This window comes from Podarcis bocagei, assembly GCF_964188305.1.
Source record: "Podarcis bocagei genome assembly, chromosome: 8".
Taxonomy (NCBI): Eukaryota; Metazoa; Chordata; class Lepidosauria; order Squamata; family Lacertidae; genus Podarcis; species Podarcis bocagei.
The window spans coordinates 55,679,782-55,701,219 of record NC_138133.1 but is presented as its reverse complement, the minus strand read 5'-3'; the positions used below and the strand labels follow the sequence as shown (position 1 = coordinate 55,701,219).

At 44.3% G+C, this 21,438-nt stretch overlaps 1 protein-coding gene and 1 long non-coding RNA gene across 8 annotated transcripts in view; both read right to left on the bottom strand.

The window, feature by feature from the left end:
- CHD7 (chromodomain helicase DNA binding protein 7) overlaps positions 1-8,126 on the bottom strand; it is a 140,240-nt gene extending 132,114 nt beyond the window's left edge. For 2 of the 7 annotated variants that reach the window (XM_081204243.1, XM_081204249.1), the window contains exons 1-2: positions 7,837-8,126; positions 5,475-5,577 (exon numbers count right to left, since the gene is read on the bottom strand). The gene's annotated coding sequence lies outside the window, so the exon portion shown is untranslated. Of the gene's footprint in view, positions 1-5,474; positions 5,578-6,422; positions 6,481-6,943; positions 7,033-7,380; positions 7,451-7,691; positions 7,799-7,836 lie in introns of those variants that run through there. The other 5 variants (XM_081204246.1, XM_081204244.1, XM_081204245.1 and 2 more) reach the window with 5 other exon arrangements.
- Positions 8,127-12,717: 4,591 nt separating this feature from the next.
- On the bottom strand, positions 12,718-16,222 carry LOC308593108. The gene is made up of 3 exons (XR_014010724.1): positions 15,150-16,222; positions 12,955-13,262; positions 12,718-12,862 (listed from the first exon to the last, which is right to left on the bottom strand). It is a non-coding gene; the product is annotated as an uncharacterized lncRNA (long non-coding RNA).
- Between the last annotated feature and the right edge of the window lie 5,216 nt (positions 16,223-21,438).

Here is a 21,438-nt window from a genome sequence, read left to right as displayed (position 1 = left end):
ATCTAATAAAGCATACTGACCAAAAAGCAGAAATGTTGTAAGTACCAAGTATCTTCTTAAAAACACCCCCCCCCCCATGATTAGCTCTGAATTCAACCTTCAATAGAAAGCCAGTGTGGTGTAGTGGTTAAGAGTGGTGGACTCGTAATCTGGTGAACTGGGTTCGCTTCCCTGCTCCTCCACATGCAGCTGCTGGGTGACCTTGGGCTAGTCACACTTCTCTGAAATCTCTCAGCCCCACTCACCCCACAGAGTGCTTGTTGTGGGGGAGGAAGCGAAAGGAGAATGTTAGCCGCTTTGAGACTCCTTCGGGTAGTGATAAAGCGGGATATCAAATCCAAACTCTTCAATAGCATCATTCATTGCACTGCAGAAACTATTTTAAACAGACAGTGCTGAATATCACATAATCTATAATAATTTGGGTATCTATTAAAAACTTAATTTCTCAAGACCTGAACTGTCACAAAATTCTGAATTTATATAAACAGCCAAGAAAGAGACTTAGCCTGCAAATTTGGAGGGCATTCATTGCTGGATTCTCTACCAGCAGCAAGCCAAATTCCAGGAAAGTAGCTTCTAACCACAGGAAACCCACCCACACCAAGTTTATGAAAAAGAATCTGTTATTAAAATTTTAGACACTGAAACTGAATTCAGCGGATTATGCTGCTAAAAAAAGATGTTTGTAATCAGTGCACTTCCTACTGCAACGGAACCATAGTTCCGTGGAAGAACATTTTTTTATGCAGAAGGTCCCATGTTTCAGTCCCAAGCATCTCCAGCTACAGAGTCAGGTAGCAGGTAGTGAGAAGGATGTCGTTCTGAGAAGCTGGAGAGCCACTGGCAATCAGAGGAAACGCTGAGCTATAAGAACAAACAGTCTGACCTGGTGTAAAGCACCTTACTACAAAGAAGTTCTTGAAGAACGACTCAAAGATTCTTATAACAGATAATTGCATCTCACAGCAAATAGCCAAGCCACTTCCACCCTTCAGCTGTACTCCTTATGCTCTGTTCCATGTAAGCTTAGAACCAAGGAGCTCCAACAAAATTATGTTGTATGCAGAATACGTTCTGATGTCTATATTGTAATCTAGACTTTTATAGAGTGTCAGAAGATTTAAAACATTTAACCACTACATATTTCCATAGTTTTATGTTTACTGAATCAAAAAGTGCTAGAACCTAGGAGCTAATCAGCTTGTGTATACTTAGGAACATCTTTAAGAGGTTTATTATATTTAAGGCTTTGGAATGTATTCTAAGTTACAGAATACTTAATTTAGAAAATTGATGTGTAGAAATCAGTAATTGATTAAAGCATAAGTACCACTCCCCTACACCAACCACTAATTCTCAGAAAAAACATGTGTTGTATTTTGGTTCTGCGCTGCAGTATATCATGAAACAGATGTGTCTTGGTCTGCAGGCAAGCAATAATAATAATAATAATAATAATAATAATAATAATAATAATAGTCTGCAAAATATGGAATTAGGGTAAATGGCCACAACAAACTGGACCAAATATGATCTCTACATAAAAAGCTACTGTATGGGTGGTGTCGAAAGCCATCTTTCAGGGGAAGAAGAAAGTAATCTTTCTGCAGGCTGGGGGAAACTCTCTAGCAAAATTAATGTGACATGAGGGATGCAGGACAGGAATACCTGAAATCTGCCACCTGACCCCATTCCATTGGGATGCCCTTCATCACCAGATGGACAATATTGGATACCACAAGGCTGCAATCCAAATGTACCTGTTAGAAATCTTCACTGATGTGCTAGTGGTAATGATTTGTGAGTAGACTTGGATAGTATCAGGATGCAGGCCTATGTAACCTAGGCAGTTACTGAAGTTTCCCTAGTGCATTTCACTAGTAGATACAGTCGTACCTTGGAAGCCAAACGGAATCTGGTCCGGAAGTCCGTTCAACTTCCAAAACGTTCGACTTCCAAGGTATGGCTTCCGATTGGCTGCAGGAAGCTCCTACAGCCAATCAGAAGCCGCGGAAGTCCCGCTGGACGTTTGACTTCCAAAAGAACGTTCGCAAACCGGAGCACTCACTTCCGGGTTTGTGGCCTTCAGGAGGCAAAACGTTCAACTGCTAAAGTATTCATCAACCAAGGTACGACGGTATTTATTTTTGAAACAAAAACTGTTATGAAATATCAGAGCAGTATGGTACAACTAACTATTTTGAAATCAACATAGTAAATGGTGTCTTATCTGCTTATGACTTTGGCCTTCTCTACATATGGAAAGAAAGCTGGGCCCATTCATACAGATCCAACAATAGCCTACTCATTCTGTGCAGCACTGTTACATATAGGAACATGCATAAACCTGAGTTCTGAAATAAAGACTAGTGCAATTCATACATTTTCTAGCCACATTAGCCACTCTTTGATTTATTGGAACAGCAGCCCACAAACTGGACCAAGCTAACAAAATAGCTAACAAACATTTTCATTCATCAACAATGAGTTGATGGGAGAAGTCTTGACTGTGACCTAACCTGAGATTCATAAGATTTCAAAGGCGATCCCAAATCCAACTCCCATCTCCAAGCTGGGTAGAAGGGAAGGGGCGTGTCCCTGCCATACTGTATCTTGGACAGATTAAGGAGTGGAAGATGTCCCACTGCTTTCCAAGTCTTGGAGGCTGAGCATGAGATCAGAGACAGCTCCTGGCCTTTTCTGGACTCCAGAAAAAGCAGATGGGGCAATCACCAAACTATAAAAAAGTGGTACCTCATCTGTGCCTGAGCACAGGTGATCTGCAACTGAAGCCATTCCTATTAGGCAGGGCCTATGTGAAGCCCTTACTTCTATAGCACAGCATTACTATCTAAGAGGTCAGCCTGTGCAATAAAATATTGCTCTGGCTCATGCATCTTTGTCTGAAAATTAGAATATCTTCCAAGGATTCAGAAGTACAATACCTCTCAAATAAACAACATGTCGCTGAAAGCAGTTTGTGCGATCAGACAGCTAGGACACATGCACATGCATGTGCATAATTTACTTGCTTGCTATGGACAACCTTTGTGTGTCAGTAACAAATGTGGTTTCCACATAAAGTATAGATCGACCAAGCGGAAGACCTGATCCTGGGTTTCCACATTCAAAAAGACCTGATCCTACTACAGCATATCGTCAAGTGGAGCTGAAAGTGCAAACTTCATAAAAGACAAAAACTACTTAGGAGCCACACTTTTACAACCTCTATTTTTCCTTCAAAAACTTCAAACTCTGCACTGGCTTATTGCAAAAATATATCCATATACAGCTACTTCCAGAGGCCCACAAATTATGGATAGCCTTAGTAGCTATCTATGCTTGCCACCTTTCCCCGAAGAATAAGAGGCAGGTGGTTGCAGAACATCTAAGGCTCAGCATAAGGATGGAGGCAAGTCACCCATTTCTCTCCAGTGCCAAGCCAGAGAGAAGGGTGATGATTGTCCTGACTTTCAGAGCATTCAAAAAGCAGCAAACTCTCAGTGGTTTTCAAGTTTTTTCAAGGCTCAACTTATCATAAGAGGAAGGACCAAGTATTTCCAGAGCCGAGTTCAGACCATGCCACATTCAACTTTTTAACTGTTGATCGTTTGAAATCTTGATTGGATGTTGCTTCCCAGTAATCATACATGCCATTAAAACAATATAACCACCACACTTGATTTTCATGCTCTTTCTTATACAAATGTATGAAAAAGGCGATGTTCCAGAAGTTCCAAATCTTGTAACTTAGCAAACATTTTAAGGCAAAATAAAACAAATAAATAAGAAGATTATCCCCTTCAAATAGTAAGAATAGATTGGGACTTTCTTTTATTACCTTGCTTCTGTATTTAGAAAAGTGTAATATATTAAATTTTCCATGCACCAGCACCATACTTAGAAGCTGCAAAAAAAATTCTGTCAACATGCTTCAATAAAACAGTAATCAGCAACCAATATAAGCTCCTTGGATGCTTACAAAATAATATGTATTATGAAACTGAAAATATTCTTGTAACTGACTAGATTTGGTGGATTGGCTCAAATGAACCCTCCGTTATAGAACAGAACCTTTGAATCCAACTGAATCTGAAAAACATTTATAACGTATATCTAAAATAAGCGATAGTAAAGGTAAAGGGACCCCTGACCAAAATAAGCTATAGTAGTGGACCTTAAAATAAGCTACAGTGGTACCTCGCAAGACGAATGCCTCGCAAGACAAAAAACTCGCTAGACGAAAGGTTTTTCCGTTTTCGATTTGCCTCGCAAGACGAATTTCCCTATGGGTTTGCTTCGCAAGACGAAAATGTCTCGCGACTTTGTTAAACCGTTAAAACCGTGCTTCGCAAGACGAAAAATTCGCTAGACGGCAAAACTTGCGGAACGAATTAATTCCGTCTTGTGAGGCACCACTGTATTAGAATTGACTTAAAAACCACAGGTATTCTAGCCTTGTGTTATACAAGTACAATGCATTAACATTACATTTTATCATATCTGATATTCTTCAAGACCAAGGTGAAGTTGAAAAAAAACCCTGACACCAAAGTAATTCAGTATGTATTAGTTTTTAAAGGTATTAAAAACCCTTCCTAGACTTACTATTTAAAGAAATCTTGCAGGATTTTTAAGAAGCTAGCAAGAATCCCAAATTCTTTTTTGTTGTTATCTCAAATTTCAAGGATTAAAATATGCAATAGAATACCCTTTGCAAATTAAATGGTTCAAAAATAAGGTAGATATCTGTATCTTCCAGAAATAGTTGGTATTTTGTAGAATCTTTTGATAACTAGCACAATTTACAATACATGATTTGAAATAGGACATGTCCTATAAAAACTTGTGAACATATGCTTAAGTAACAATTTGTCAGGAAATAAATTATACTCCAAATTAGTATTAAACTATTGTGATGAGAAAAAGTAAATGCCCCATTTAAAAATATGGACACGAATGACAGTCACCTGTTTCATACTTCAGAAATGGAGCCCACTACTTCAAACAATAGTGAATATTGTAGAGCAGTTCAATTCTATTTTGGACAGGGTCTGGAGGAAGGGAAATGATAAACCTTCCAAGCCCCTTCATGATTATTCAACTTTCTGTCCATTGTTTATTAACAAATACTTCAAAATAAGATGTTTTGTTGTAAACGATTGTACTCTGGATGGAAGCTGCTCTTTCTGTGCCATCCTATAATGCAAGGTAGAATTCTCAAATGTACTCCAAGCATCCAGCTACATTTAGCTTTCAGCCTTTTTATTATCACTGTCAATGAATGGGGCCCTAGTCAAATTAAGCTGCCATTTTAGGTTAAAGACAAGAGCCTCTGTTGTGCAACAGCAATACAAAAATACTCTAAGCAACAGACACAGCACTCTAATTGGAAAAAATATCAACATCAATTCCTACAAAAAATAGTTAGCAACTGTGCTTTTTAACAACAAGAATAAAATAATACTCACACATTACTGCAAACTAACTGAATTTGTAATTGGGATAAATCGGCTACCCATGCTGCTAGGGTCACAGTCACTAAGATTTTTTGCCTCCGTTAGAATGGATGATCTGCAAGAAAACAAAAAATTGTTCAACTTTTATCTTAAAATTTGTAGTTATTGTAATATGAGATATAAAAGTGTATTTCCACCAGGATAAAAGCTGATGAGCTTCTATTAAATAGATATATATTCTAAGGAACACATCTCCTAAGTGGGAGGAGGAGAGAAGGGCCATATCGGTTTGAAATTTTAAGTTTGCAAACCGAAATCTATGAGTAGCAAGTGGTCAAAAAGCTCACTGCAAATGAAAAAAAAAAAACCTCACCAAGATCTGCTTGGAAAGCACATTCAGTACTACACCAAACAAAAGCAAAGGCAAAGTAGAATGAGTTGGCTGTTGTATCTAAAAAATCTCTAGTAATTCAAAGGAAACTCCCAGCGCGTTGCTACTTTTCTTTTGTCCATTGTCCGTTTTAAAAGTACTTTAAAAGGAAGGCGTGAGCACTATCCCAAAGTGATCTGGAGAAACTCATCCGATTTATTGCCTATGTGGTAAATCCCACGAGCTTAATGTGTTCCCCCCCCCCGCCTGCCCCACCGGTAGATTAAGGGGGTGCCTCCTAATACAGAAGGGTGTCCCCTTATATAATGCTATCAGGAAAAATGAATGCAATATAATGATGGCTGCTCCCTGTGACCCACTAACAACCTTCCCTACCCACCTCCAGTGTCCCCCCCCCCCGGCACATCCCCAGCGTCCGCTTCCTACTTCCACCAGCCCCACATTCAGCACCCACCCACCAGAGCCAAAGGAGAAACAAAATTCCCGGCCAACCCCATTTCCCTTTATGAATCAAACCTAAACACATACACTCCCTGACCGCCTGGCCTCAAACCACCTTTTCCGCTCACCCTCAAAATGGCCTTGGTTTCGGGAAGGGAGGGGGGAAAACTACGGCCACCAGGGAGACCTTCTCAGCGACCCGCTCTCGATCAGGGGAAAAGACAGAGAGGGGGAAGCGCGCAGGCGAAAGGAAGAGATCGCCCGGCGGGAGGGGGGGGGGAGAGAGAGGGAGAGAGACACACACAGAGAAAGGGAAGCAGACTTGGTCCGCGGGGTTAAGTCTCCTATTATGTTGTTGTTGCTGTTACTGCTATCGCCTCCGCCACCAGCCCCAATCCAAGCTGCCTGGGGAGCGTCTCTCCCTCCCCCCCCAGCACAAAAAACCACACACACACACGCTTTCTTCTTGGGTTGTTGGGAAACAGTCGTGATCTCCTCCCCCCCCCCGTGTGATTCCCGTTTCACTCCTACCGCCAGCCTCCCCGCTCCTTTCCAGCGAAGACAAATAACCCCGGCACAACCTCGTGCCTCTTCTCTTCTCTCGCCGCCCCCCCCCCCGCCACCACCACTCCTCCTCCTCTATCATCACCTCCATTTCCTTGGGCTCTCTTCTCTTTCTCTCTCCTCCTCCTCCCATGGCTCCATGTGTCCGCGAGGAGCCCCCGGGTCAAGCTAGCAGGAGGCGGGGAGGGTGGAGGGGGGCGAGGCGGGCGGCCCCCGCACTTTGTTAGCGCTTGTTGTGCTGCCAGGGCCGGGAGCGCTCAGCGTGGCCAGCAGGGCGGGCGGGCGGAGGAGGGGGGAGCCTTCCCGGGGAGCCGCCGCGCTCAGCCCGTCGCCTCATCCCGCTCGCCGCGATCCGGCCCCCGCCGCCCCTCCTCCTCCCGCGGAGACTTTCGCCCAACTTTTCCTCTCCTTTTAATCGCCCTCCAAAACTTGCGCTCGAGGAAAGGGAGTGGGGGAGGGGAGGCAGAGGAGAGAGGTCAGGCTGAGAAGAGCCGCCAGGCTCGCTCGGGCTCCCGCTCTCACCGGCGTGTGGGTTCGTCGCTTCTTCTTCTTCTTCTCCCTTCTCCCTCCTCTTTCTTTTCTTTCTTTCTTTCCTTCCTTCCTCTCTCCCACCCCCACCCCCCGCTTTACATCCTGGGAAGCTCCTCGGCCGAGGGATGCACATGGACCAGAGAACCAGGCGAGGCTCGCCGACACACCGCGCGCCCCTCCGCTCCCCCCGCCCTCCGCCGGACCGGCTGTGGGCCGCGGACAGCCGCGCTCTCTCTCGCCCGGCGCGCCGGCGCTGCCCTCTAGGCTGCCTCCGAGGCGGCTCTGAGGCGCGGGTCACTCACCGGGGTCAGGGCTGGCGCGGCGGAGGCGTCCTCGGGAGCGGACGGGGGGGGGGCGAGAGAGCCGGAGAGCGAGCGAGCGCCTCTCCCTCACAAACAAACAAACACGAAGAGAGAGAGAGAGAGACCCACACACGCGCACACGCACCGGGAGTTGGTTTCGGCCGGGCGGTCAAAGCGAGGCGGGCGGAGATCCCTGACCAGGGCCGGCGAGAAGGGCGGGCAGGGGGGTCAGCGAGGGTCTCCGGGTCTCCACCGGGTCCCGGGTCCGCTTCGCTCCTTTGTGTAATTTCACTCGATTCAAGTTTAATCCGATAGTTCCCGAGCGCGTCCGCAAAAGCCGAGCGACACACCAGCCAGCCGAGCGGCTGCCGTTGCTGCTACCGCCCCCTGCCTGTCCGCTCGCCCGCCCCCGTCGCTCGCTCGCTCCCTCCGCCCGCCACGAGGCGCGTTCCCGACGCCACTTGCCCTCTCTCCCTCCCTCCTTGCCTGCCTCCCGTGGACGAGCGAGCGGGGCGGGGGGGGGAGAGAGGGAAGGAGGGAGAGTGCGCGCGCCCGCAAACCCCGCCCCACAAGGTTACACGTCATCAGCCACCGGCATAATTTATGCAAGAATCCAGCCTTCCTAAAAGGGCAGCGGGGGGAGGGGGTCAGGTCACTAACTCCCTCCTCCGCTTTCTTTCCTTCCTTCCTCCTCTCCTCCCCCCCCCCTCGGCCTCCGCTCTCCACGAGGACACTCTCCTCCTCCCCCCCCCGCCCTCAGGAAAGAAGGAAGGAAAGGGAGATGGACGGTTGGGGGAGGGGGGCGTCAAGCGCTGACAGGGCGCCGGGTACACAAGGGCTCAGACAAGTCGACACCCACTTCTTCGCCCGCCGCCCTCAAGCGACGGGAGGGGAAGGGGGCGGGGCGGAGAGGAGGACGGCGTCCAGGACCCAGATATCGACATGGAGATAGCGAGGTGGCGCCCTGCCTCGCCCGCGGGCGAATGGCCGGCCAGAGAGGGGCGGCGTTCCCAGGACGGAGCCTGCTGCTCGCTCGGGGCCTCACGCAGCTTAACCTGGCCGCACAGAACACGCCGCCGCTGCCGCTTCAGGCGGAGTGGAGCAACTCCCGCCGGGGCTGTGGAAAAGTTCGGCGGCGCCCGGGAGGAAAAGAAGGGACCCTCCTTCCGCAGAGTTATTATGGGAGAAGAAGGGGGCGCGGAGGGTGGGAAAAGCACCTGCGACGGAAAGACTCTCCAAAGGACTTCACCGCCGCCTCGTTTCTAGGGGAGAATCCTGCCCGCCCCGGTGTGTTCAGTCGTGCTTCCAACATGCCGCTGCCAATCTCTCCTTAACCGTGTGATCTTCTAGAACCGCGTCCGCCTGAAGGGCACAGTGTTAGTTGTGCACGCGATGAAACAACCGCCATGTGTCCTGTGCTGGAATTGTCCGAGAACCACGGCCCGCCTCCTGCCTGCCTCATGGGATGTCCCGTGTCTCTCCCCCCACCCCACCCCAAAAAAAATAGCAATTTATGGCCATATATAAAGACAGGTTCTTCCGGGTGGGCGGCGATAATTCGTCCTTACTGTAAAATGATAAAGCGTGGGATAATTTCTAAATTCAAGGAGCCCATGAACGACCAAATTTTTTAAAAATAAATAGAGCCATTCTCCACAGAAAATACCACTGCTTTTCGATAAACTTGTGAAGGTGGGGACGAACTCTGCTTGCTTCTCTGAATCCAAGTCTGTGTTCCGGGGAACAGAAAGAATTAATGTTATTTAAGAGTCCAATTAGGAGATCAGGCCTGTCCCTTTGAAAGGTCCAAAACAGGGCTTTTAAGTGTAGGGATAACACATCCAGGTTAATATTTGACAAAACTATCTGCTAATGTAGTTTAAGTGTTCATGTGAATAGGCCATAAGCGTGCTGGCCATTTGCTTATCCTCAGGTTTCATGTTTCTGAAGTCCCATCACACATGAATGCCATTGCATCTCCCAGCAGCTCCCCAATGAAGTTTTAATTTCTGACTCAAGACTGTGTTCTTGTACTTTATATATACACATATGGTAGACATATCTAGCAGGTGCAAGTCTGAAACATCTGCATGCCACACAATTATTAAAGGCACCAGAGCTCTCACGGGATAAGTAGATACCCAACTTAGTTTAGTGGCTCAAGCACTGCTATAATTTGATGCATGGTTAGACTAGATTTCATTGTAAGTCTTTGGAGGTTAAAGTTCACGATTTTAGGTGTTACATGGACTTCATATACGCACAAGATCATAAGTGTACGTTACATGTCAATTAGCCGAGAATACTATTCCCTTGTTCCATATGTGCACCATTTAGAATTCTTTCATAATTCAGCTCTGGAAGGGGGTTGGGTGAGTCCACCCATTAATTACAGTGGTGCCTCGCAAGACGAAATTAATTCGTTCTGCGAGTTTTTTCGTCTTGCGAAGCACGGTCAAGTCGCAACTGCACCTCTTCAAGCGGTTTTAAGAAAAAGGAAACAAACTTGCAAGACGTTTTTGTCTTGCAAAGCAAGCCCATAGGGAAATTCGTCTTGCGAAGCAACTCAAAAAATGAAAAACTCTTTCGTCTTGCGAGTTTTTCGTCTTCCGAGGCATTCGTCTTGCGAGGTACCACTGTACATATATTGTGAGTTCAACACCTGTTGTGAGTAAAGTGTTTTAAACAACTCATTTATGTGTTAAGCAATTCTGAATATACATCTTGAAACATCTCTAGCCTGCATCAAGATAGCTGACCATTATACTAGCTGCTACTTTCAGTATGAGTTTATAATCTGTTAAATCAGTTAATTTTCTTTGAATTTAAAATCCAGACCACAAATTTTGTATCTTGAAACATTGTTAGCTGAAATTGAAGAAGCTAAGAGGTGGGAAAAGTACAGTGTAGCACTTAACATTTTTACGCTTAGTTTTAGATTCTGCTATATGTTATATTCACACAGAGGCATTACTTTTTCTAAACTGGAAAACAGCATATATGTAGAAACAAACACTTGATTAAGCAGTTAAGAATGTGCTCAATGCTTATTGAAGGAGAGAGGGGAGGTATATAACAAGCCCTTGGGTAATATGGAAGCCTCTAGGATTAAAATCCATCACATCAAAATGGAGACTTTGGAACTGTAGTGGGCAGAAGATTCTGTTCTAGGAATGCCAAATATTAACCCATAAATCATTGCTGAGCTTTCAAAAAATCCCAGGCAGAGACAGGATGTTACAGCCCCCAACCCCTCAATCCATTCTTCCATTCATCACTTCGCCTACTCTCTTCTAGTATTGACTGTAGCAATCAGAACTTTGGTTTTGCCCCACAGTGTGCAAAGGAGGAAGTGAGCAAAGGATGACTGAGCTGTAGGAGGGGAGGCAAAGCAGATGCATGTAACTTTCTATGGGTAATCTGCAGATTATGTTAGGCAACTATTTCCTGTTAATATTGAGTCCAGGATGGATGCTAGTAGCTGAAATGATTAGCTGTATGGACAGCTAGAGAAACAGACCGTTTTGACAGTTGTTCTCAGGTTCATATAATAGAATCTAGAAGAGAAATTGGTTTTGTTTTTTCTCTTAAAGTATTCTAGGTACACTTGATTAGTGTGTTCATATAATTTAACATGACTTCCCAAAATATTCTACTATGCCTGCTTGTAAGAGGTGCATAATAAATTCAACTAGTCTCTCATTCTACTGAATAGCTCAGTCCAGAGCACGAGACTCTTCATCTTGGGGTTGTGGGTTTGAGCCCTACGTTGGGCAAAATAATCCTGCACTGCATGAGGTTGAACTAGATGACCCTCATAGTTCCTTCCAACTCTACAATTCTATGATTCTATTATTCTCTGCTCACTCCAGAGTCACAAGGATAGAGAGGATGAGAGAATCTATGTTGCTTTGGGTTCAAGAAAAGGCAGACTAAAAATATAATAATGACAAAGGTCTCAAAGTTTTGAGAAAACTACTGTGGGTATACTTCACGAACACTATTTAAGAGTCCACACTAGGCCTCACAATATATGCTACCCTATATAATGGGAATATGGAACAAATTTGTGTCCCATATTATTCCCATCACCCATTTGATCCCAAGGGGAATACCGAAAGATCACTTAACATAGATTAGCTACGATTTTCCATTAAAAACAACAATATAAGTTATTTTTAAAAATTAGTTAACGCTGTTGTTAAATAAAAAGGTAAACTACTGATTTTAAATCAATTTTATTTATTACTAATATTACAAACATGGAGAAAGGGAACTAATCTATATTTATATAAAATTCAGTATTTTAAAGTCACAGCTGCAAATTGTGGTGGTTCATAATATAGTCTTACAATGCAATCCTATACATGCTTACTCAGAAGCCCCACAATGTGACTCACTCCCAGGTAAAAGTGTATAGGGCTGCATTTGCAGCAAGCAGTGTCAAAACAATGTTTGAATTACTGCTTTTAACAAAGTATACACAAAAAGTATTTTTTTCAGGATAAGCTACATACCAACACAGAGTTAAGCACACCTAAGCCTATTGATTTCAGTGGTCATTAGAAACTTAATGCCGGATGCATATATAAGTAACATGTTACGTGCAGTGAGGTGCATGAATGCATACTCACCTTTATTGCTACTGATGGCCTTTTCACAGTAGCAGTATGAACTGGTTCCTCAAGTTATTTCTCCTGAAAGTGAGTTGACTGTGGTTTCACCAAGCATGGGTGTTCCCCATTCACTGACAGTACACTTTCAAGCTACAAAGCCTGCCACCCACTGCCCAGACAGGTACTGCTTCCAAGGCCCATGCCCCAGCTCTACGTCTGCTGCATTCCAGTCTTCTTTCTTTCAAATGCACCATTTTCAAATGGTTCTCCCCAGACTACATTTTCATCACCCAGTCCTACTCATAATTCTATGGCAACAATTTATGGTCCCTGTCACTGCATATGAATCATGCATGTAAGTGCACACACAAAAACATTCATACAAGGTCATGCACAGAAAAAAACAGCACTTACATTTCAGTGTATAATTGTATATTGCTTAGAATAAGTATCATAAATACACATTGATCACCACTTCTCTTTTAGTGGAGCCTTTATTGTGGCCAAGGTTTTGCTTGTAAGGCCTTCTTGGTGTTTAGGTTGATTGTTTTCATGCTGGCAAAAAGGAATAATGGTGAAGTGATAATGGGAAGATAAAATATACCAGGAAAGCATACATACCAGTCCAGAAAAAAGACATTCCCCACCTGAAGACTGAATGGTGAAGCAAGAACACGTCTTATTTCAGTGACATTCAAAGATTTCATATTAGCCAGATCCTTAGTGAAACGTTCTCCAAGTATACAGAAGCGTCTTTGGAGTAGATGCATCAAGCTGTTCCAGTATTTGACCTGCTGATGTGGACATCAGACAGCTGATGGAACACAACTTCACTATGAGGGAGCAGACACATGTGCTGCTAAGCTGGATTCATGCCAGGTGTGAAAACAGTGTCAGCTTTTCAAAAATTGTACATGCGATCACTGCCTCCTCTGTGTCTGTACACATCAACAAACTACAATTTGGATTTAAATGAGGAAACAAAGTTTGTCAATCATACTGCAATTAATTGGTTCATGGCAGATTCAAGAACATAGATAATGTCTACAGGATCCTACTCTTGGAAGAAAGATTCCTCCTCCTAATACATAGAAGCTGATCCGTCTATTCACTAAGTGACAAGTAATTCAACATGGCATCTATGTACTGTCATGGTTTTCACATATTACATGACATGTCAATGATGTATTTGTAGCTTCTAGGAAGGCAACAGAATGCAAAGAGTTCTTCAAGCAAAATACAGGTTGAACCCAGTCAAATACAAAGCAAATATATTCCACAGTGTTGTCAAATCAATCCTTCAGCGAAACAAGCCAAGAAATCCATGTGCAAAATCAAGTCTTCAAAATGTTCACAGCTTTAAACAGTTTGAAATTTAATGCATAAAAGTTTACACGATAAAACATGTGCAAAATCAAGTCTTCAAAATGTTCACAGCTTTAAACAGTTTGAAATTTAATGCATAAAAGTTTACACAATAAAACATGTTAGTATTCAAGATATCACAAGACTTTGTTGGTTTTGCTGCAGCAGACATGGCTATCCCTCTGGAAACTCATATATTTACTATTTTACTGAGCAGGGGCTCCCTTTTATTAACATACATACATCTATATATGTGTATATCTGAAGATACATGGTACACAGATTGAAATGCTAAGCCCAGTTCTATTCCGTTGCCCTTAGACTGGACTTCTGTTGGAAGGAAGTTCTTCTAAGTGTTTATAACAAATATATTTACCGTATTTTCCCATGTATAAGACTAGGTTTTCTTACCAAAAAATTAGGTTTAAAATTGGGGCTCGTCTTATACACAGGTAGTGCTGAAGGGTGTTTTCTTAATTTGGAGTCCCCCAAAATAGGGGGTGTCTTATACCCAGAAAAATACGGTATATACATAACTGAGAGCCTTTGCCATGGCAAGAAACAAGTACAGTGGTGCCCCGCAAGATGAATGCCTCGCAAGACGGAAAACTCGCTAGACGAAAGAGTTTTCCGTTTTGGAGGTGCTTCGCAAAACGAATTTCCTATGGGCTTGCTTCGCAAGACGACAATGTCTTGCAAGTTCCTGCTGGTTTTTTTTCCCTCCCCCCTTTTTCTAAGCCGCTTAGCTGCTTATCAGCTGATCCGATCAGCAGATAAGCCGCTAAAATAGCGCTAATCCGCTAATCCTTCAATGGGCTTGCTTCGCAAGACGAAAAAACCACTAGACGAAGAGAATCACAGAACGGATTCTTTTCGTCTTGCGAGGCACCACTGTACAAAAGTACATAGCTTTTGCTATCATTCATCATAAAAATCACAACTATTATTTTAATGTAAAATTATAAAAGACTTGTCCACATTAATTTGAAACAATCATTATGCATTAATAATGGCAGCAAAGAAGTAACTGAATGCAAAACAAAATAGGAGGCTAATTCTTATTAGGATACTTTATTTTAGCTAACAATCTCTGCTTCTATAGAGAATTAATTCTGTGACATGCAGAATGGTTACACTGACTAGAAACTATTCCTGAGGTGATTCAGCAAGAAAAAATATCCAATAAGAAGTTAAGATTCTGTTCCCAGGATTGTCCCAGAGAACATTATGGAGAAAAATGATTCTCACATTATTTCCAATGGTATACGCTTGCACTAGCACTTCAAAAAGCTACTAAATGAACAGAAAGTTATGTCAGAGAAAGCCCAGGGAACCTACAATTTGATTTTTTAAGAATAATTTTAGAATAATTGCTTTAAATTGAGTCGTTATCTTCCTCTCTTGCATATTTTTGTCAGATTTTTAACAAATTAAAAAGAAAATCTTATACCAGCAAAAATGACTATGAGGTACTAACCTAAAGGGATAAGGGACTATGGCACTGTGGCAAGGATGGGACCAAGTGAAAGGGAGAGAACCTGAAAAGGCATCATGCTCCAGTGCAGGATGTTTCCAGGTGGATTAGTTAACTTGTGCTGTGTGCGTGTGTGATATATATATATAGTGTGTGTCTCAGGAAGTGTAAACTTGAGTAAAAGAAGAAGTTAGCTGGAACTGGATTGAGGTCTAGAGTAGTGTTGTGACAAGCAAACTTCCTGAAATGAGAAGATGTGACCAAGTTCAAAAGATCCAAAGTGAATCACTCAAACACATTGCAAAATCTGCTGCAAGAAATGCTTTTGCAACTGCTCAAAATAATCTTGTGCATGAGATTTGCAAAGTCTGCCTGCATATATACAGTACAAATATGAAACTATGCCAAAAACAATTCCTTAAAAAAATACAGTAATCATTTAGAATATATGAAGTAGGTCAAAGCACAGGGAAAGAAGAGGACAAAGTTATAATAAGTTAGCTAAATAAAATTGCCTATTCTTGAAAAACAGGTTCTCATCGGGAAGAGTTTCGGGGAAACATTAGTAAGGACTGTTGATGACAGATAATAAAATATGTGCTTAATGGCATACTGGTAAGAAGAGGAAAAGGGTTTCATAACCTGCAAGAGAGAAGAAAAGAAAAATGTGTAAGAACAAGCTGGATCCTGCTCCATTATGTCTGAAACACATCCTCGTCAGCCTAAACCCTTTGGTCCAGACTAAGAACACCATCCTCCCCACTTCCACATTAGGGCGCCAAGCCCATTTTCCTCTGGTTAGTAACCTCTTCCTTTCCTTACTTCACAAACACCTCTTAACTTCCGCTCTCCAAGGTGCCCCTCCCCAACCCACAATGATCTTCCCACCAAGCTGCACTCATCCCCCCCCCCAGTTTGGGGTGCGCTCCTACATCCCCACACCCCCTTTCCGGAATTTTGCTTCCTTCCCAACTCTTCTTTAGAAGCCACCGATCATATCCAGGGCTCGAGACTGAACAGCCTTGTTTGGGGGGGGGGTCATCTTGCGCGCCCCGTTTCCACTCCTCCCTCCCTCGCACACACCTATCGCCGAGTCCTCCTTCCTACTCCCGGGATTCCATTTCCTCCGCCCCTTGTTCCACTCCGTTTCTTACGTCACAGTCTCAGGGTTTTCCTTTTCCCTGACGGCACTTTCGCCCGCCGCGCCGATTGGCTGTGAACCGGAGCCAATGGGAAAAGATACTCCCCCCCCCCCTCAGAGAAATATATTCTCTGAGCTGGGTTGGCGAGGCGCGGGCAGGTTCCCCGGTCCCAAAGGAAGGGGGGGGGTCAGTTCGAGAAGTGGGCGGGGAAAAGAGAGCGAGAGAGAGCGGGGGGAGGGGAAATCTCAAGCACCAGGTGGCTCCGGGCTAATCCCGTAAATTCGCGAAGAGGTCCTCCTGCCGATTTAAAAGGGCAGGCGCAAGAGCGGCTTGCAGGGGAGAAGAGGCAGCGAGTGTTCCCTGAGGCCGGAAAAGGCGAAGTCGCCTTATTTCAGAGCATCCCTCCGCCACACACACACTTCCCAGCCACCCCACAGAGCAACCCTCCTCCTCTTCTCCACGCGCGAACGAGACCGTGGTGCGCCCCGCCCCCCATCAGCAGAGTTCCCCCGCGCAACAGTATCCCACGCAGGAAGCAGAAAATGCCGCCTCAGCCAGGGAGTCGCTCCCCACCCCCCGCCCTCCACACACAACAAAAGCCGCCGTCCTCCACAACCCTTCCGGGCGACCCGGGCAGGAAACCTCACGAGGAAACGGAGACCCCACCCACGCGCTGCAAGTCCGCCCTCCGCCTGCCTCCTTCTCCTCCCCGGAGCGGGACGGTGGAGAGTCCCCCGCGCCTCGCCGGCGGTTCCCTCAGCAGTGCGCCCACAGGAAATGGGAGAAGCAACCGCCACCGCCGCCGCGCTGGCTGGAAGCCCTTCCGCGCTTCCCGCAGAAAACGCCGCCGAGCTGCTCACAAAAGAGCGCCCGCTTCGGTACCTCGCGCGCCCGCGGGCCATTTTCGGCCGCGAACCTGAAGCGCGTTTGTATTCAGAAAGCAACTCCGCCGGGCTCAGGACAGCGGCAGAGTCTTGACTCTGCAAAGGCTTCGCTTTCTCTGCAGCTTTGAGAAATGCCTCGTGTTCCCCCCCCCCCCTCTTCCCGCTTTGCAAAGGAGGAAAGAGAGTGCCCAGGCAGAAACGTTTGTCTAAACTAGCAACGTGGCCAGAAGTGTGATTTAGGAAACACAAAAAAACCTGGCATTGGTCAGATCTATGCACAGTTTAATCTCGCACAATCTTTTCTCCTCTCGAGTAAGTTGCTCTGGAAGCACCAGGCCCCAAAAGCAGGCGGGGGGCGCGGGGCCGGGACTAAACAGAAGATGTTGCTGGACTCCAAGTCCCATCACCCGGAGTCACAAGGCCGAGAGTCACGAATGATGGGAGTTGGAGTCCATCACCGTCTGGAGTACCACAAAGGAAAGGTAATGCAGACCCTTCAAGTGTCTATTTTCCAGGGATGTTCCTGATTTAGAGAAGCTGTCCGGCTTTCTGATATGATCTCAGAAATGTCCTACTTTTCCTTAGGATGTCACTATTTTCATTGGAGAAATGTTGGAGGGTATGGCATTATCCAACTGTCAAGCCGTCTGAAGGCAATCCTGTATAGGGAAGGTTTTTAAAACGTTTTATTATGTCTTTATATATGTTCAAAGCTGCCCAGAGTGGCTGGGGCAACCCAGTATGAGGTATAAATAGTAAAATTATCATTATGGAACGGGACATCCCTTTTCTCATCAGAGAAATGTTTGAGGGTATGGTAATGGGACGCGGGTGGCACTGTGGGTAAAACCTCAGCACCTAGGACTTGCCGATAGCATGGTCGGCGGTTCGAATCCCCACAGCGGGGTGCGCTCCCGTCGTTTGGTCCCAGCGCCTGCCAACCTAGCAGTTCGAAAGCACCTCCGGGTGCAAGTAGATAAACAGGGACCACTAAACGGCGTTCCGTGTGCTGCGCTGGCTCGCCAGATGCAGCTTGTCACGCTGGCCACGTGACCCGGAAGTGTCTGCGGACAGCACTGGCTCCCGGCCTATAGAGTGAGATGAGCGCACAACCCTAGAGTCTGGCAAGACTGGCCCGTACGGGCAGGGGTACCTTTACCTTTACCTAATGTTTCTTGACCCTTTGCATTGAATAAAAGGGGGGAAATGAGAAGCCACTGTGAAATTAGATTACAGTATTCTGCATTAAATTAAGAGACTGCAAAGATTAGGGATACTGTACATGTGGAATATTATTGATGGGCAATTGTCTGGTTTATGCTGCACATTAAATATGACTTAATAAAAAATAATTAACTCAGATCTAGGCTGAGTCTTTTGTACTTGGAAATGGAAGAACAGGTGGGAGGGTGCAAAATGTAATGTCAGCAGCACCCATGGCAGCTGTTGCTGTTAACTGCAGGTTGTGTGTGAGTGGTACTGTCTACAGGAAGGAAATAAATATTCAGATAGCTTAGCTGGTTAGACCGTGGTGATGATAATGTCAAGGTTTCAGGTTCAATCCCTGTATGGGACAGCTGCATATTCCTGCATATATGATCCTCAGGGTCCCTTCCAACTCTACAATTCTATGATTCTATGAACAAAAGAGTCCACTGGATCAGGCCAATGGCCCACCTAGTCCAGCATCCTACCAGATGTCTGTGGAAAATATGCAAGTATTCGAAACAAAATACTATCACAGCATCGATTTGTACAACAGCATTATTATACTGGCAGTTTTATTTTCAGTTTCTTTCCTAATTACCCTTATCATGGAATTTGCCGTTGTCCCGTGCCCTGGGTTACCTAGCACTTCACACTAGTGTTCTGTGGCCTGTTCTAATTTATGGCCTTTAAATGGCTTGGGCCTAACACATCTTTTCTCACAACTGAAGCCCAAACAGAGGCATTTGCACTGTTAGTTCAATAGTTATAAAAATCCATGTGCATTGAAGGTCACCAAAGCCAGAGCTTAAGGTTCTCTCTGCAGTTCTCCTAAAACAAAAGTATTGGTTGGGAGGTACCTTATTTTGAAACTAAATTGTACCAAATAGCTCCTACTATTGATGTCCCTCCACAGTTCTCACATGTGATGGTGTCAGGCACACAAGTAATTATCACTGGCTGCATAAAGAATCCTTTATTTCAGAGGCACAATGCAAATGAAGAGCCCACGAAGTGTGAGTAAGGAGCAGAATTTCAAAAACAAGGGACGTAGACATGTAAGTAGTAATGGGCAACCATCCTTTGACTCAGTTTAGAACTGCACTGGGTAAACCAAGCTATTACAAAAATCAAGAAAGAACTTCCTCTTATTCACCGCACCCAGTTCAGAAATTATAACCTGCAAGTACCTGGATTCTGCTCACTTAGCTGGCTGGCAGCTGCCTCAACATAAGGCCTTCCTTACTTCCTGGTTTGCTAGCAGCAGTTGCCCATCCGTTGATAACATTACAAGACCCAAACTTGATGGGATCTGGACTCAACTTGTAGTGTGGCAAGAAACTTTGAATAGAGGTGTATGTATTCTGTACTCTCCTTAGCCCATGTTATTCTTCATCCCTACAGTGGTATCTCTGGATACGAACGGGATCCATTCCAGATCCCCGTTCGCATCCTGAAGCGAACGCAATCCACGTCATTTTGACCATCTGCATGAGCAGCGAAACCTGGAAGTAATGCGTTCTGTTACTTCTGGGTCGCCACGGTGCGCAACCCAAAAGCGCTCAACCTGAAGCATATTTAACCCGAGGTATGACTATAGTTCTAAACATATTTCAGGAATGTTAAAGCATTTGCTTTATGAGGCTGTGGATAAGTTGAGAAAAAGGTATGTGAGTAGCTTCCTAATATTGCAGTTGTCTACCAAAGTTTACAAGGCCAGTCATGCCAAACAGAACATTTGAAATGTTTTAGTGCTTAAAAAAAAATCAAGACACATTTATGATTATTTTAAAAAAAATCTAATGTAAAACTTCATTAGTCTTTTCACCTATGTAAGGAAGGGCTGAGGTCCTTGAATGTTGTATACAAGGGCACATTTAGTTTCTAAAGTGAGCATTCTTATCTATAAGAAAAGGTGATTTATTTAATTACACACCCCTTGACAGAACTACAGCCCTACTTAGTGGGTCAATTTCACCCTCTCTAGTCAGCACTGTCTACAGTGAGGTTTCCGTAGCAACAGTCTTTTAACTCAAGCCAATTCTACAGTAGGAAAAACTTTTCAGCTGCTAAAGCAAGCAGGGAATAAGCCTCTGGCTCAGATCCTCCTTTACTGTAGCCTGAGTAGGGTAATATACTGTAATTGGTTTTCCACATTTGCCAAGAGTCTGTTTCCTCTTATCATCCACAATATTTAACACAGGGCTTGTAATAGGTCCAAAAATAATAAAATCAGTCCCAAGAATAGAAGTGATAGATCCATAACATGCTGCTTTTTGTCATGGTCTTGGCTTTGTTAGAGTCTGTTAGTAGTTTTTATTACCAAATGATGTGGTTTCTTTCATGCGCAGCAAACCTAGTAAAGACATTTCATCAGCTACTTACATAGTACCGACATGGATTATTTACAGACTGAGACTTCAGTGGCACAATAAAACAAAATTAGTATGGTATACTATTAACAAAGTTACGATGTAGTTAGAAAAGAAACTCTGCACCTCGACCAGTGAAAAAGGAGCAGTACAAGAACATATGTATATAAGCCTCCTCTTGGGAGAAATCACCAATATGTGGAGTTAAGTATATTTTTGTGTATGTAATAATAGTTATATAATTCTTTTTGCTGCAAAAAACATACTTCCCCTATATTTGTAGTATGGTTTTAATATTTTGTAGTTTGAAAACTGCATAGCTTGTCTCATATTGAGGCAGATAGGAGATAAAGGTATTTTAACAAGTACAGATGAGAAAATATGTAACTACAAATGCTTATACTGCAACTCTAAACCTGCTTACGTGGGAGTAAACCTGACTGAAATTAGTGGAACTTATTGAGTAGACATGCACTAGATTCTGCTGTTATTTAGAAAGAGTACATTACATTGAACTCTAAAGTTAGTCTAAAGGCAGGGACTGGGAACTTATGGCCCTCCATGTTGTTGGATTCTAATTCCATCAGCCAGTCAGCATGACAAATGGTCAAGGATGATGGGAGTTGTAGTCAAACAACAGTGGAAGGCCACAGATTCTCCAATCCTGTCATAAAATGCATACAAACTG